A 15,763-nucleotide genomic window follows, 5' to 3' on the forward strand; every position below is an offset into this window, starting at 1 on the left:
TATTGATGTAGTTGGCTAATCCTTTGACAAAATGAACTTTACTTGTAATTGAGTAGATCTAGGATGATTTAAGACTTCAAGAAACATGTTGTTCAAATCAAGTGTTAAAGCCATGCAAGTCTATTCAAGAAACAAGTGAAGAAATGTTGTTCATTAAAGCTCGACAGATGTCTCGATGGAAGCATATTTATCGAGGGTTAATGTTGAAGCTCGACAGTAGCTTGACAGAAGTTGTATCTATCAAGAACTACAAAATCAGACTTTTCAGATTTGATTACACGCATATCCAAGTGTATTTATGTAGGATTTCTTTTCTTACAACCCTAGACATATATAAGGATTATTTTAAGGGCTGTCTTAGTGTTGCAAAAGGTGTTGTTGAATCCTTACAGCATATTGTGACCGAAGACAGAAATTGCCTTAGTTCACCATTCTCTCAATAGAAGCTACTGCGTCTATGCTCCAAGGGTTTTGTAACAAAAGAGCTTCTTGATCTTCATGTTGATGAACTAAAGAACTTTGCAGCCAACATCTTACTCAAGATTGGTGTGTTAGTCACGTACTAGGATCCGTTCATCATTGGTTAGTCCTGTACTGGGATTTGTGCATTGAAAGGAGAGTTTGCCGCTACATTGCAAGTCCAATTGGGTATTAGGGTAAGGGTTCAACTGTAGGTTGGTATTAGGTACTAGGATTCCTTTTACTTGTAACCGCTTGTTTTGATAATAGTGGATTCTCAGGAGTGGTGTCCTTAAATTCACCCGGTGGGGTTTTGCCTCAGTAGTCTTCCCCATTCGTAAACAAATCACCTATGCTAAATTTATTTTCCTCTACATTTAACTTAGTTGATGATTTGTTTGTCCTACCATGATTTTCATGTAGTTGAATCTAATTAATTCACTTGGTTAATTAATTGGTTAATTTACCAAAGGGGTGAATACATTTTTGGCTTATCAAGTGGTATCAGAGTGGGAACACTCTAATTAAGGTTAATCTTTGTTGTGTGATTCATTGACCCCTGTTTGTCATGGATAGGGGACAATCACGTATTATACCTCCTTTATTTGATGGCACTAACTATGCATACTGGAAAGTAAGCATGAGAGCTTTCTTGCGGTCTTTAGATGGAAAGTTATGGCAAGCTATGGAGATTGGCTGGACTAAGCCAAAGGAAGTGCCGACTGATTACAATGATGCCAAGATCAAAGCGGTAAACTTCAACAGAGCATTGAATGCTTTATTCAGTGCGGTCACCAATAAGGATTTCAAGACGATATCCTCTACTGAAACTATTAAGAAAGCATGAACTATCCTCCAGACAACCTATGAAGGGACCAACGATGTCAAGGATTCAAAGCTTCAAAGGCTTACTACGAGGTTTGAGGAGATTAAGATGAAGGAGGATGAGTCATTTGACAAGTTCTATGCCAAGTTGAAGGACATAGTTAACTCTACCTTTTATCTTGGGGAAACTATTCTTGAACCCAAGGTTGTAAGAGAGGTGCTTAGATCTGCCTGCATTTTAGACCTAGGTTTTGGGGGTTTTGAAAAAAAATTTGGCGTTTCTGAAGTTCTTGTGAAATCTTTGGGTTAGGTCATGTTGATTTGTTGTTATATGCTCATGTATTGCATTATCATTGCATTTTAACTCTGTTTCATGCATTATAGATGTGCGTTTGATTAAAATGTGAAATGTATGCTAGTAGGTTTGGATTAGGCTATGCCCATGATATATTTATTTTTGCACCTCACATTTTCATGGCACCTAAACAGCACAAATCCACTCCAGCTTAGAACCCTCTTCGAGGTTCTGGGTCTTCTTCTTCTTCTTTTGATCTTCCCTCTCTTCACATTCGGTTCCATGATGAGAAGGCCCAAAAGGACTTCTTAGAGAACTTTCAAAGACGTGGCGTTCATTCGGAACACCAAGTCATTCTGTCGGACTTTTTCGACATTCTTCTCCCCACCGTCATTCTAACCCGGGATTAGGCTTCTCTTTGGGAGAGTCCACTGAGGTGTCCAGTCATGATTATACAGGAGTTTTACTCCAATATACATGGTGTTGATACCTCTGTGCCTCAGTTTTCTACGTTCATTCAAGGTACACATATCATAGTTACCCTGGAGCTTATTTTCGAGGTACTACATATACCTAGGGTAGCGTATCCTGATTACCCTAGTTGTGAGCATCTTAGGACTGTGTCTAGAGATGAGCTTCTGTCTCACTTTTGTGAGACACCTTCCACATGGGGTGGTAAGCTAAACACCCCATGCGCCAGCTTTGCAATAGGTCCGAGGTCCCTTAACATGGTGATGACATTCACTCTCAATCCATTGTCTCACTATAACTCTATCACAAAGACTCGTGCTCATTTTCTTTTGTTCCTCTTAGAGGATCTCTTTATAGACTTCCCCTTTCACTTCATCACTTCGGCCATAGATGTCTATTAGGATACAGCGACACGTGATAAGCTTATATTTCATTCTGCTCTCACGTGTATCCTTCAACACTTCTCCATCGAGATTCCTGATTCTCCTCCTCTCTTCCCCATTATGGGTGCCATAAACGTTGGTACTGTTCGACGGAGTGAGGCTTAGCTTCGACCGAAGCGGCCACATATGGTGACTCCCGATCCTGCAGCTTCCGTTGGTTCTTCCACCTCTACTCCTTCCTTAATCGATGGTGTTACCCTGGAGGCCATCATGGCGCAACTTCAGCACATGGATGCTCGCCTTGACACTTTTTCTGATGAGTTGTGTCAGGTGAACACTTGTGTCAGTCGTATAGCGCGACGACAGGCTCAGCATGGTGGTTTCATTCCCTCTCCATCTCCTTCTCTAGAGGCTTTAGCTGATGTTAATAGTGATGCTGATGGTGATAAGGATGCTAGCTCTTCCAGTAATGTCAAGATGACGTCCTCTCAGTGACTTGACCTTTGTCATTTATGACAAAAAGGGGTAGTAGTTTTGGATAAGAGTAGTCTTGTACTTAGGGGGAGAGTTAGTCTAGGACATTTTTGTTAGGGGGGTGTCTATACATTTTTTAGGGATGTAGTGAGGATTTTATGTATTTCTTTTCTTTATTTACTTTTACCTCACATATACTGGTCTTGTGACAATTTATGACATACATTGTACTTATCTTTTGATATATATATATATATATATATATGATGTATGTTGTTCTTCACCTTTCTCTCCATGTGTTATTTCTTTTCTGTCTTTATACACATGTTTCTTTATGTATGCAATCTTTTATTTCTGTTTCACATATGATGCCTTGATGAGTTTTGTTTAAGTGTTTCAGAAAGACAAGTTGTGAAAGTCTATCTTGCCATGAATTCTCTTCTTGCAAAGTTTTTCAAGAATTTGTGTTAAGGTTAGACTTATTTTTTTAATTCAACAAGTGATTATAAGTTTAGTGATTTAAGACTTCTCTCATGATTCATTTGTTTGATGTGTTTTTCTCACGCATTGCCTAAGGGGGAGATTGTTAGGGACATTATTGATGTAGTTGCCTAATCCTTTGACAAAACGCACGTTACTTGTAATTGGGTAGATCTAGGATGGTTTAAGACTTCAAGAAACATGTTGTTCAAGTCAAGTGTTAAAGCCATGCAAATCTGTTCAAGAAACAAGTGAAGAAGTGGTGTGCATTAAAGCTCGACAGATGTCTCGACAGAAACATATCTATCGAGGTTTAATGTTGAAGCTCGACAGCAACTTGACAAAGGCTGTATCTATCAAGAGCTACGAAATCGAACTTTTCAGATCTAATTACACGTATATCCAAGTGTATTTGTGTAGGGTTTCTTTTCTCACAACTCTAGACATATAGAAGGATTATTTTAAGGGTCGTCTTAATGTTGCAAAAGGTGTTGTTGAATCCCTACATGCATATTGTGACCGAAGACAAAAATTGCCCTAGTTCATCATTCTCTCTATAGAAGCAACTGCGTTTTTGCGCCAAGGGTTTTGTAACAAAGTAGCTTCATAATCTTCAAGTTGATGAACTAAAGAACTTTGCAGCCAACATCTTACTCAAGATTGGTGTATTAGTCACGTACTAGGATCCATGCATCATTGTTTAGTCATGTACTAGGATTCATGCATTGAAAGGAGAGATTGCCGTTACATTACAAGTCTAATTGGATATTGGGGTAAGGGTTCAATTGTAGGTTGGTATTAGGTACTGGGATTCCTCTTACTTGTAACCGCTTGTTTTGATAATAGTAGAGTCTCAGGAGTCGTGACCTTAAATTCACCCGGTGGAGTTTTGCTTCGGTGGTTTTCCCCATTCGTAAACAAATTACCTGTGTCAAATTCATTTTCTACTACATTTAACTTAGTTGGTGATTTGTTTGTGCTAGCATGCTTATTGCATGTAATTGAATCTAATTAATTCACTTGGTTAATTTACCAAAGCCGTCAATACATTTTTAGCTTATCAATATTCTTCCTCGTGATTGCCATTGAAAGAAGCTTTCTTGATATCCATTGCCATATTTCATCTACATGAAATATAATGGATAAGAGAATCTGGATAGAGTCAAACATGACTTTTGGTGAAAAAATCTTTTCATAATTGATCCATTTCATTTTGAAAAAAATCTTTGCACCACTAGTCTTGACTTTGAAGGTTTACACCTTCTAATATAACAAAAATAATGATTCTAAAAGCCCATCTTTCACCAGTCTTGAATATCATTTAGATTAATAAGACCTAGACTAAGTGGCAAAACATACAATACTAAGGATGGAAGCTTTCTCTTTAAAATTAAAACATGTAAATTTCCATTTAGATTACAATAATGGACAATGCTTAGCTTACTGTAATGGAAACACATTCCTTTAGGTCATGCTTTTGAGTCTAATTTCCTTTTGGCAACTCATAGGGCAACTAGCTTGCCCAACTGTTTGGTATTATCATTCTTCTTCTCACCCTTACCTTTCGGTTCAGCCTTAGAATTTGACTTAATTCATATTGAACCTAGCCTTAGCTTTTAGGATGTCTTTCCTTACATAGAACTCAATTTATCAACACAGATAAAATAAAAAGAATTTATTTATTTTCAAAAGAATCTGAATTGATCAGATGGTTCTAATAAGGAAATGTGGATCATATCCATATGAGATTAATAATTAATCTTTACATCCAAGAATTCCAATTCATTTAAAGATGAAAATATTTTCATAAAATGACATTGAATTGAAACTCCTTAAGCCTTTCTTAGCACTCAATATGATTCATACCAAACATCTCATTTAGACTTAATATATAGTCTAAGCCTAGTGCTAACTTTTACATTTCACGTTGTAGTACAATTGAGATAGAAGCCAATGTAACATTTTAGCATCTTAATAATACTAGGATCACATCAAAAGCTATCTTCCAAAAATGCAACATGAATAGGAAAATTATGACAATGCTGAATCAAAAATTTATGTTCAGCTCCTTTAAGCACAATGTCCAAAATTGTTTCTTAGTCAATGTGATTCAATAAAAATAGTAGCTAGAGAACAAAAATTTATGACCACTTTAACTTAAGACTATGAACATAATTACAAGGACATTATAATTTTGCATCCACAACCATATAATATGGAATCCATAAAAACATATTATATTAGGTGCAACAACAACAACTCAATCCCGCAATTAATATTACTCAATAGCAAGGTCATACCAATCACTATGATCAGGTGAGACTATTCTTGTCACGCCCCGAACCCAACTATAAAGATAGGCACGTGACAACCGCCGCACGCTTATAAAGTAAGCACCTTACAAGCGTGCAAGGCTTTCTTAGCAACTAAAATTTATCCTCAAAAATTACATCAATTAAAAACAAAATGCCTCAACAATTTCTTTATGAATAGATCTCCAATAATTTAATAGGAACAAAATCCAAACTTCATGTACATAATGCCAATTGACCAAAAATTATAAAACGATTGGAAGATCATCCAATCCCAAAATCACTAAGCTTCTTTTCCTGCTCACAACAAAACATCAAAGTTCCCAAAACTTGCTATTCTTCACAATCTGAAACTGGAGGGGAAAATGGGGTGAGCTGACTGATGGAAAAATGCATGTACGCAGCGGAAAATAAACGGATCTACTTTATACGTAATTATTAACATGTACTATGTAAGTTTCATAATATAGAATAAGAGAGTGTACCTTGGAGCGGTGAATTTCAAAACCGAAGATCAGAAGCACTTGGGAACACTTTCAATCTTCACTCCAATTCCACTAACGCCCAAGATGTGTGGTCTCTCAATCAGTTTCAAAGGGAGAATGATAGAGTATCTCACTCTCATATACACACATTTTCACAAAAATGTGTTCTTACAAATCTCTACAGAAAATTCTGTATGTTTCTCCATTTGTATCTAACTGATTATCTAATTAGGCTGGCCTTTTGGGCATTTCCAATTGGGCTTAAGTGTGTGGCTTGAAGTGGGATCAAAATGGACCAATAACACACTAGCTCTAATGGACATTGGGCTTTTCTGTCAACTCTTGACAAGTCCAAAGTTACCATTAACTATATTTAATACCACTATATAAATATAGTTGCACTCTAGGCCTTATTTATAAATTATATCCCAAGACTTTATTGTACATGCAACCCCTTCATAAAATATTCGTAGTAATATAAAGTCATGAATGTAGACTGCCACTTTGTAAATTACTACATCTTATCCTTGAGTTTCCGGTTTAATCCTTTAAGTTATTCATCATATATTTATGAAATCTAATTTCATAAATATATACTCTAGCAACAATTTACTAGAGTAGTTAGGCCTAACATTCTGAATAACAAACCCATTAAACTTATCTCAAAGGAATATTTTATATCTCCGTTAAGAGACTATGAATTTCATCTTGAGAATATATGTTCCATCAACATTAAATGTGGTTGCCCAACATACTGAGGATTAAGAGTATATGACCAACTATGAATTCCATCTTGAGAATATATGTCACTCCTGATATATCAAAGCAACCTACATCTCATGATCAATTCCATTATTCTCTTAGGATTAAGAGTTCATGTAAATACAAGTCGTGAGTTTATTATTCATTTGACAGTCGTTAGGAGAATAATAAATCTCACACAGGTCCAGTTCAATATGTTTTAACTCTTAAAACATATCAACATATTAGCTAGAAATCACCATTTTCATGATCAAGACAAATCATCTTAGTTGATATGTTATAGTCTTCACAGATGAAATGCCCAATTTCATCACCGACTACGAACTTCATTTTGAGTTTACAAAGAACTTGTGATTTACATCTTTTGTGACTAAATCACATAAATCACATACAATGTATCTCATGGACTATATGATAATGCCCCAATATTCATGTTACCATGATTTTAGATAATAATAAAACAAATTTATTAAACACAACATTAAGTCATACATAATGTCATAAATAATAACATAGATAGCATCATACAATAGGATTTGAGAGCACTAATCCTAACACTAACAACTTAATAAGTAACCAAAATCCTAATAAGTTTTGTTAAGCAATAGATCTGAAAAGTAATAAGATAGAATATGAATCTTCAAAACGTATAATATACTATGGGTTTTCAAAAATTACTAAAGAAGTTTCGTAATTTTAAAATAATAAGTTGCAAATAGATCACATACTATAATCTTACAAATATAGCATAGATGGTTTAAAAAGTAGTCAATTTTTCATATATCAAAAGTTATAACTTATAATAGGTTCCAAAAATACATAAGCAGTTTTAATGACTTAAAATAGTTCAAATACTCAAACAATTCCAAAATCAAATATGTAGTTCTAAGGACTCAAAATAGTTCAAATATTCAAACATAATTCATATTCTTAACAATCTTATGACTATGGTTATGCTACATGGACACAGAGAAAATAAATCAAATTCCTTCTTCGTTTACATCGTTAATCTCATATATATAAACAGTCTCACTATTGGCCAAAATATCTACTAAAAAAATACTCTAGTTCCAAATAAAGCTTAAATTTGACAAGAAAGAGATTCGTAGGCTCTTACCTCAATTGTGCAGTCAAACCTTCTCTACTTCAGTCCTTTGGGTAATCTCCTCTCTCAAAATATCTCTCCATATACGGTGACTTAATAAGCTTATATATAACTAGGGTTTCAACCTTATTTTCTAAAAAATCCCTTATAATTATAAATTATAAAATTGGCCCCACAAAATAAATTTACTTAAATACCCCTCCTTTTAAATTCTTTTTTTTTTTTTGGGTATTACAACTTATAAGAATTCAGTCCTCTGAATTCATCACACATTGAACCAATTTATCACACTTCTGTTGCGCTACTCTAAAGCCACAATCGTATTGGTCTATACAAATTTATCTCCCATCACCACAGTAAGAGGAATTAAACCCAGTAAAAATGATAGTTTCTTCAATAAGTAATCTCCAATAATTCTAAATGGTGAAGGAGCCTCCAAGGTTGTGATAAAAGAAAACCACAATCAAAGTCTACCATAAATCATTATGATCTAACATCCCATTGAGTTGTATATTACTTCCACTTAAATATAAGTTCAAACAAATTTCACAACATATGCATAGACTTTTCCTTCCTCAAAATTTGTAAAATAAAAATTTCCAAAGCAAATGGAGCCATGATGCTTCCACCACCGCATAATACAATACCACTATCAAATCTCTTACTCAATTACCCATAGTTTAAGAACAACCATATTACAAAAAATATAAGATTCTTTAAAGATATACATATCACTAGTCTAAATAGCTCTCTAAGTTCCTTTCAATATGAATGAAAGTTCCAAGGCCCATTTGTTTAGATTAACCACAATAACTGATTTTCCATCAATTATTAATTTCAACAAAATTCCAAGGCTTAAGTAGTCTCCAAAATTACAACAAGGGAAATCCACAATTTTGAGATTCACCATAGACCATTGAATGCTAGCATCCATTCAATTTTATACCTCAAAATTATGTAGTGCATCCAAAGTTCCAATCCTTCCTAAGTTTAAAACTAATTTACAACATATGCGTATATCACTATATCTTTTCTTCCTCATGATTTGTAAGAAAAAGAAATTCCAAAATCTCCATAAATAATCAATTGAGAATTGATATGAGGTTTTCATAGAACCTCTTGTTGGGGTTTATGCCCTAAAATCCAATTTATTGGAATGTCATAAATAATTAAATTGTTTAATTATATGAGACTATCTATAAATGAACTAATGGGACATTATCTTAGTCCATGAGATGCATTGTATGTGATTTCTTTGATTTAGTCATAGAAGATGTAAATCACAAGTTCCTTGTACACTCAAAATGTAGTTCGTAGTCGGTGATGAAATTGGGCATTTCATCTACGAAGACTATAACATATCAACTAAGATGATTTCTCTTGATCATGGAAGTGGAAACTTCTAGTTGGTATGTTGATATGTTTTAAGAGTTAAGACATATTGAATTGGACCGCTGTGAGATTTATTATTCTCCTAACGACTTTCAAATGAATAATAAATCTCACGACTTCTATTTACGTCAACTCTAAATCCTAAGAGAATAATGGACCTGATCATGAGATGTAGGCTGCTTTGATATATTAGGAGTGAGATCTATTAGTCACGATCAAAACTCAGTATGTTGGGCAGCCGCATTTAGTGTTGATGGAATTCATAATCTCTTAATGGAGATATAAAATATTCCCTTGAAATAAGTTTAATGGGTTTAGTTATTCAGAGTGTTGGGCTCAACCACTTTAGTAAGGAGTTACTAAAATATATATTTATGAAATTGGATTTTATAAATATATGATGAATAACATAAAGGATTAAACCGGGTACTCAAGGATTAAAATGTAGTAATCTTCATAGTGGCAATCTATATTCATGACTTTGTATTACTACGAATATTTTAATGAAGAGGTTGCATGTATAATAAAGTCTTGGGATATAATTTATAGTTAAGGCCTAGAGTGCAACTATATTTATATAGTGGTATTAAATATAGTTAATGGTAACTTTGGACTTGTTAGAAGATGACAGAAAAGCCCAAGGCCCATTGGAGCTAGTGTCTTGTTGGTCCCTTTTGGTCCCACTTCAAGCCACATACTAGACCTCAATTGGTATGACCCAAAAGGCTAGCCCAATTAGATAATCAGTTATATATAAGGAGAGTAAACATACAGAATTTCTTAAGACCTTTCATAAGAGTTTTTCATTAAGAACATACTAGGAATGAAATGGTTTGTATGTGAGTGTTGGACACTCTCCTATTCTCTCCTTGGAAACTGATTGAGAGACCACACTTCTTGGACATCAAGTGGAATTGGAGTGAAGATTAAGAGTCTTCCCAAGTACTTCTATTCAGATTGTTTTGAATTTCACCATACCAAGATACGCTTTCTTGTTCTCAAATTCTGAAACTTACATAGCACATGTTATCAATTGGAAACGAAGTAGATCCATTAATTTTCCGTTGCGTATGTTTTGTATGCAATACAAACATTTATTTTCCCAACAAATGGTATCAGAGCGGTCTTCAATTCGAATTTGTATAACATGTTTTGTGAGTTTTGGAATTAGAGATAATAGTTTCATGATGTTAGAAGACTATATATGCTTTTAATTTTCTGCATGGTTGTTGAAACTATGGTTTGATAAAAACTGATATTGATGTTATGATGTTATTTAAATTTGAATTTAAGTATGTTAAATTGATCTTTAAGGCTATAACATCAATGGAATTCAGTTTTGATATCAATCTCTGACTATTATGTTCATATAGTGGTTGTTTGTTCATGAAAAACCGTTGAAAACTGTCTGTATCTGCTCTTTAAAAACTGAAAACACGGGTTTTTCGCGGGTTACCTTCCCGTGAGGTTACTCGCGAAAAACGTCTCTGAAGCACAAAATTTTTCGCGGGTAAGCTTTACTCGCGATATAGTCACGAGACAGTCGCGAAAGCTTCTGTCTAATTTTTGTGTTTTCATTATTTCCTTAAACTCATTTTCACCGGAAGAGCTTAGTCACGTGATACTCGCGAAAATGCCACTGAAAGGAATTTTGAAATTTTCCTAAGTGTTTTCAAATGTATAAAGAGCAAGGTTATGTGTGATTAGATTACACATGTATCTAACTAAAAAACCTAATGAGATCAATTGTATTAGTTAAATGAAACTCTTAGTCCTAAATAGTTTGGGACTTGTCTTTTAAGAAACATTCTAACGAGATTAGAATAGTTGTATGATTGAAAGTCCTTAATTTATTTTAATTAGAGGTTTTTTAATGAGATTAAAATTCTAATTAAAATTATATAGTTTCTAATGAGATTAGAACTTTTCATTTAGTATATTTAGGATAGAGTTCTATATAACTAATTTTTGATTCATTAGTATTTAAGGAATCCTAAATAGTTTAGGACTTCCATTTTAGTTAGTGATTCTAATGAGATTAGAATCTTCAACAAGTGCAAGGTTATTAGTTGTGATGGGATCACAATTATTTAAGAAAAACCCTATTAATGAGTGGGAGTGTTGAAATAACCATTTTGTTAAGTTTATTGTAATGTGAATAGATACATTGTCTTGACTTCGAGTCTTGCATTTCATGCGGAGGGTATTTGCTTCACGGATTACAAGGTTAAACTTCTTTGTGATTGCGCAAATGTTCATTACGCTAAAGTGATGTGACTTAGTAACATCACATTGAATTTAAACAATTAAACACATATGATTTGTAGGGTTAAAATTGTGATTAGATCACAATGTTTTCAAAACAATCCACTTGTTTTAAAATTTCTAGCGGGAGAGAGATTCAAGGGTTGATTCTCACGGCCTCCATTGCTAGTTTATAGTAATGTGATTAGGCACCTCACCTTGGCGTATATGCCTTGCTCCCTTTGGAGGGTGTTTAATTCATGGTACTACAAGTTAAACTTCTTAATGATGGATGGAGTGTGTTTTTACATTGAGAACGATCACGCTTCCGTGGAGTTACTTGGTGACTCACATAGATTCTAGGCAATGGTGTACACTAGACTAAGTTTAATGTTAACCTCCCTACGGAGTTATGTCATTATTACTTAGAGGCTAAAGGAAAAGCGAAAAATTATTTGTGTTTGGTAAGACTTACCATGATAGCATTAATAATGAGAATAATTCTCGCCTGATCATAGTGATTGGTATGATCTCGCTTTCGAGGAATATTAATTGCGGGATTAGGTTGTCATTGCACCTAGTATAGTATGTTTTTCGGGTTCCATACTATATGGTTATGGATGCAAAATATAATGTCCTTGTAATTATGTTCATAGTCTCAAAATAAAGTTGTCATAATTTTGTTCTCTAGCTACTATTTTAAATGAATCACATTAACTAAGAAATAATTTTGGACATGGTGCTTAAAGGAGCTGAAGTACATATTTATGTTTCGATTCAGCATTGTCATAATTTCCTATCCATAATGCATTGATGGATGATGGCTTATGATATGATCATAGTCTCCATTGAAATGCTAATATGTTACATTGGCTTCTATATCAATTGTGCTACAGCATGAGATGCAAGAGTTAGTACTAGATTTAGACTTTGTATTAAGTCTAAATGAGATGTTTGGTATAAATATCATGCTACTAGATGATATTCAATATAAGTCATATTGAGTGCCAAGAAAAGCTTAAGGAGTTCCAATTCTATATCATTTTATGAAAATATTTTGATTTTAAAATGAATTGGAATTCTTGGATGTAGAGATTAGATGTTAATCTCATATGGATATGATCCACAAGTCCTTGATAGAATCATTTGATCAATTCAGACTATTTTGAAAATAAATTTTTATTTATTATTTTATTTGAATTGATGACTGGGTTCTACGCAAAGGAAGACATTCTTAAAGCTAAGGCTAGAATCAATATGATTTAATTCAAATTCTTAGCCTAGACTGAAATGAAAAGGTGGTAAGAAAAGGAATTAAAATACCAAACAATTGGACAAGATAGTTGCCCTAATAGTTGCCAAAAGGAAATTAGACACATAAGTATGACCAAAAGGAAAGTGTTTCTGGTTTGGTAATGCTAAGCTTTTTCCATGATTGTTTTCTGGATGGAAAATTTGCATGTTTTACTTTTTAAAGAGAAAGTTTCCATCCTTTGGTATTGTATGTTTTGACACTTATCTAGATCTTATTAATCTAAATGGTTTTCAATATTTGTGAAAGATGGGCTTTTAGAACCATTGTTTTGTTATATTCTCAATCTACAAATTCTGTGATGGAAGTATGCATGTGCGCAGTGGAAAAATGACGGATCTACTTCATTCAAAAAAGTTAACATGTACTATATAAGTTTCAGAATTTGAGAACGAGAGAGTGTACCTTGGAGTGGTGAATTTCAAAACTGAAGATTAAAATCGCTTGGGAACACTTTCAATCTTCACTCCAATTCCACTAACGCTCAAGATGTGTGGTCTCTCAATCAGTTCCAAAGGGAGAATGTCAAAGTATCTAATACTTCTTCACACACTTCACAATCGTGTTCTTACAAAATCTCTATAGAAAATTCTGTATATTTTTCCCTTTGTGTCTAACTGATTATCTAATTGGGCTGGCCTTTTGGGCCTTTCCAATTGGGCTTAAGTGTGTGGCTTGGAGTGGGACCAAAAGGGACCAATAAGACTCTAGCTCCAATGGGCCTTGGGCTTTTCTGTCAACTCTTGACAAGTCCAAAGTTACCATTAACTATATTTAATATCACTATATAAATATAGTTGCACTCTAGGCCTTATCTATAAATTATATCCCAAGACTTTATTATACATGCAACCCCTTCATAAAATATTCGTAGTAACACAAAGTCATAAATGTAGACTGCTAGTTTGTAAATTACTACATCTTATCCTTGAGTACTCGGTTTAATCCTTTAACTTATTCATCATATATTTATGAAATCCAATCTCATAAATATATACTCTAGTAACTATTTACTAAAGTAGTTAGGCCTAACATTCTGAATAACAAACCCATTAAACTTATCTCAAGGGAATATTTTGTATCTTCGTTAAGAGACTATGAATTCCATCTTGAGAATATATGTTCCATCAACATTAAATGTGGTTGCCCAACATACTGAGGTTTTGACCGTAACTCTAGATCTCACTCCTGATATATCAAAGTAACCTACACCTCATGATCAAGTCCATTATTCTCTCAGGATTAAGAGTTCATGCAAATATAAGTTGTGAGTTTATTATTCATTTGACAATCGTTAGGAGAATAATAAATCTCACACCGGTCTAGTTCAATATGTTTTAACTCTTAAAACATATCAACATATCAACTAGAAATCTCCATTTCCATGATCAAGACAAATCATCTTAGTTGATATATTATAGTCTTCGCAGATGAAATGTCCAATTTCATCATTGACTATGAACTAAAATTATGAGTTTACAAAGAACTTGTGATTTATATCTTCTGTGACTTTTCACATAAATCGCATACTATGCATCTCATGGACTATATGATAATGTCTCAATATTCATGTTACCATTATTTTAGATAATAGCAAATCAACTTTATTAAACACAACATTAAGTCATACATAATGTCATACATAATAAAATAAATAGTATCATACAATAGGATTTAAGCGCACACATCCTAACATTCTGTTTAGAGGATAATATGATCTAGGGTTTCTTTATTGTAAAGGAATATATTTTCAATAACTTATTTAAGTCAGTGCATACATGAAAGAGGAATAAGACTCTTTTAGAAATAGTAAAGTACATGATTAGTATTTCCATTTGCTTATTTCTTTTGCAGATATACACTATGTATTACTATACATTTTCTAAAATTGATTTCAAAAGTTTTTTCCTAAGACATTTATCAAATTGTGGATTGGGTGAAAACCTAGTATTTGATACTTCCACTTTTGGAAATGTCCAGCACTTGTGCTAGATAGGAAGTCTAACAAATTGAAATCAAAAGGTAGAAAAATGTGTGTTTATGATGTTTATCCAAAAGGAATTGCAAAAGGTTATTTTGGTAGTCATGAAGATGACAAGATGTTTGTAAAGTACAATTACAAAGTTATTGATGATGATGACTATGTGAATAATCTTAAAGCTAAACGTAGATTTATTCTAGAAGACAAATGTCAGAATTTGTTGTAAGACAACTATAAAATACATTTAGAAATGAGATGGTTGTATTAGATACACCATAAAGCATTATTCTATATATATAGCTAGTACACCAGTACAATATCGTAGTGGGAGGATTATCAATTATCAAAGAAATTCATACTGTTGGAATAAACTTTTGAAGTCATTCCACAAGGATATGAATTTGATCCTCGGTCCTACGTAGAGGCAATAGATGATATGAATATGGATTACTAGATCAAGGTTATGTAAATAGAATTAGACTCTATTTAAAGTCTAGAACTTGTAGAGGCGCCTAATGGCATTAAGCCTATTGTTCTCAAATAGGTCTACAAGAAAAGTGAGATTGATATAATTGAAGGTGCAAACCTTCAAAGTCAAGACTAGTGGTGAAAAGATTTATTCAAAAAGAAATGGTTCGACTATGAAAAGATTTTTTCACCAATAGTAAAGTTTGACTCTATCTAGATTCTCTTATCCATTATATTTCATTTGGATGAAATATGGCAATGGCTATCAACAAAGCTTCTTTTAGTAGCATAGCAATCTTGAGGAAGACATCTATA

At 33.5% G+C, this 15,763-nt stretch overlaps 1 protein-coding gene across 1 annotated transcript in view; it reads left to right on the forward strand.

Annotated features, from left to right (window-relative positions):
- Positions 1–2,235: 2,235 nt before the first annotated feature.
- The window catches only part of LOC142606737 (protein FLX-like 3), a 55,852-nt gene continuing 42,324 nt past the window's right edge, over positions 2,236–15,763 (forward strand). Inside the window, exon 1 of the mRNA XM_075778073.1 lies at positions 2,236–2,239. The gene's annotated coding sequence lies outside the window, so the exon portion shown is untranslated. The remainder of the gene's footprint in view (positions 2,240–15,763) is intronic.

Source organism: Castanea sativa, chromosome 8 (genome assembly GCF_040712315.1).
Source record: "Castanea sativa cultivar Marrone di Chiusa Pesio chromosome 8, ASM4071231v1".
Lineage (NCBI taxonomy): Eukaryota > Viridiplantae > Streptophyta > Magnoliopsida > Fagales > Fagaceae > Castanea > Castanea sativa.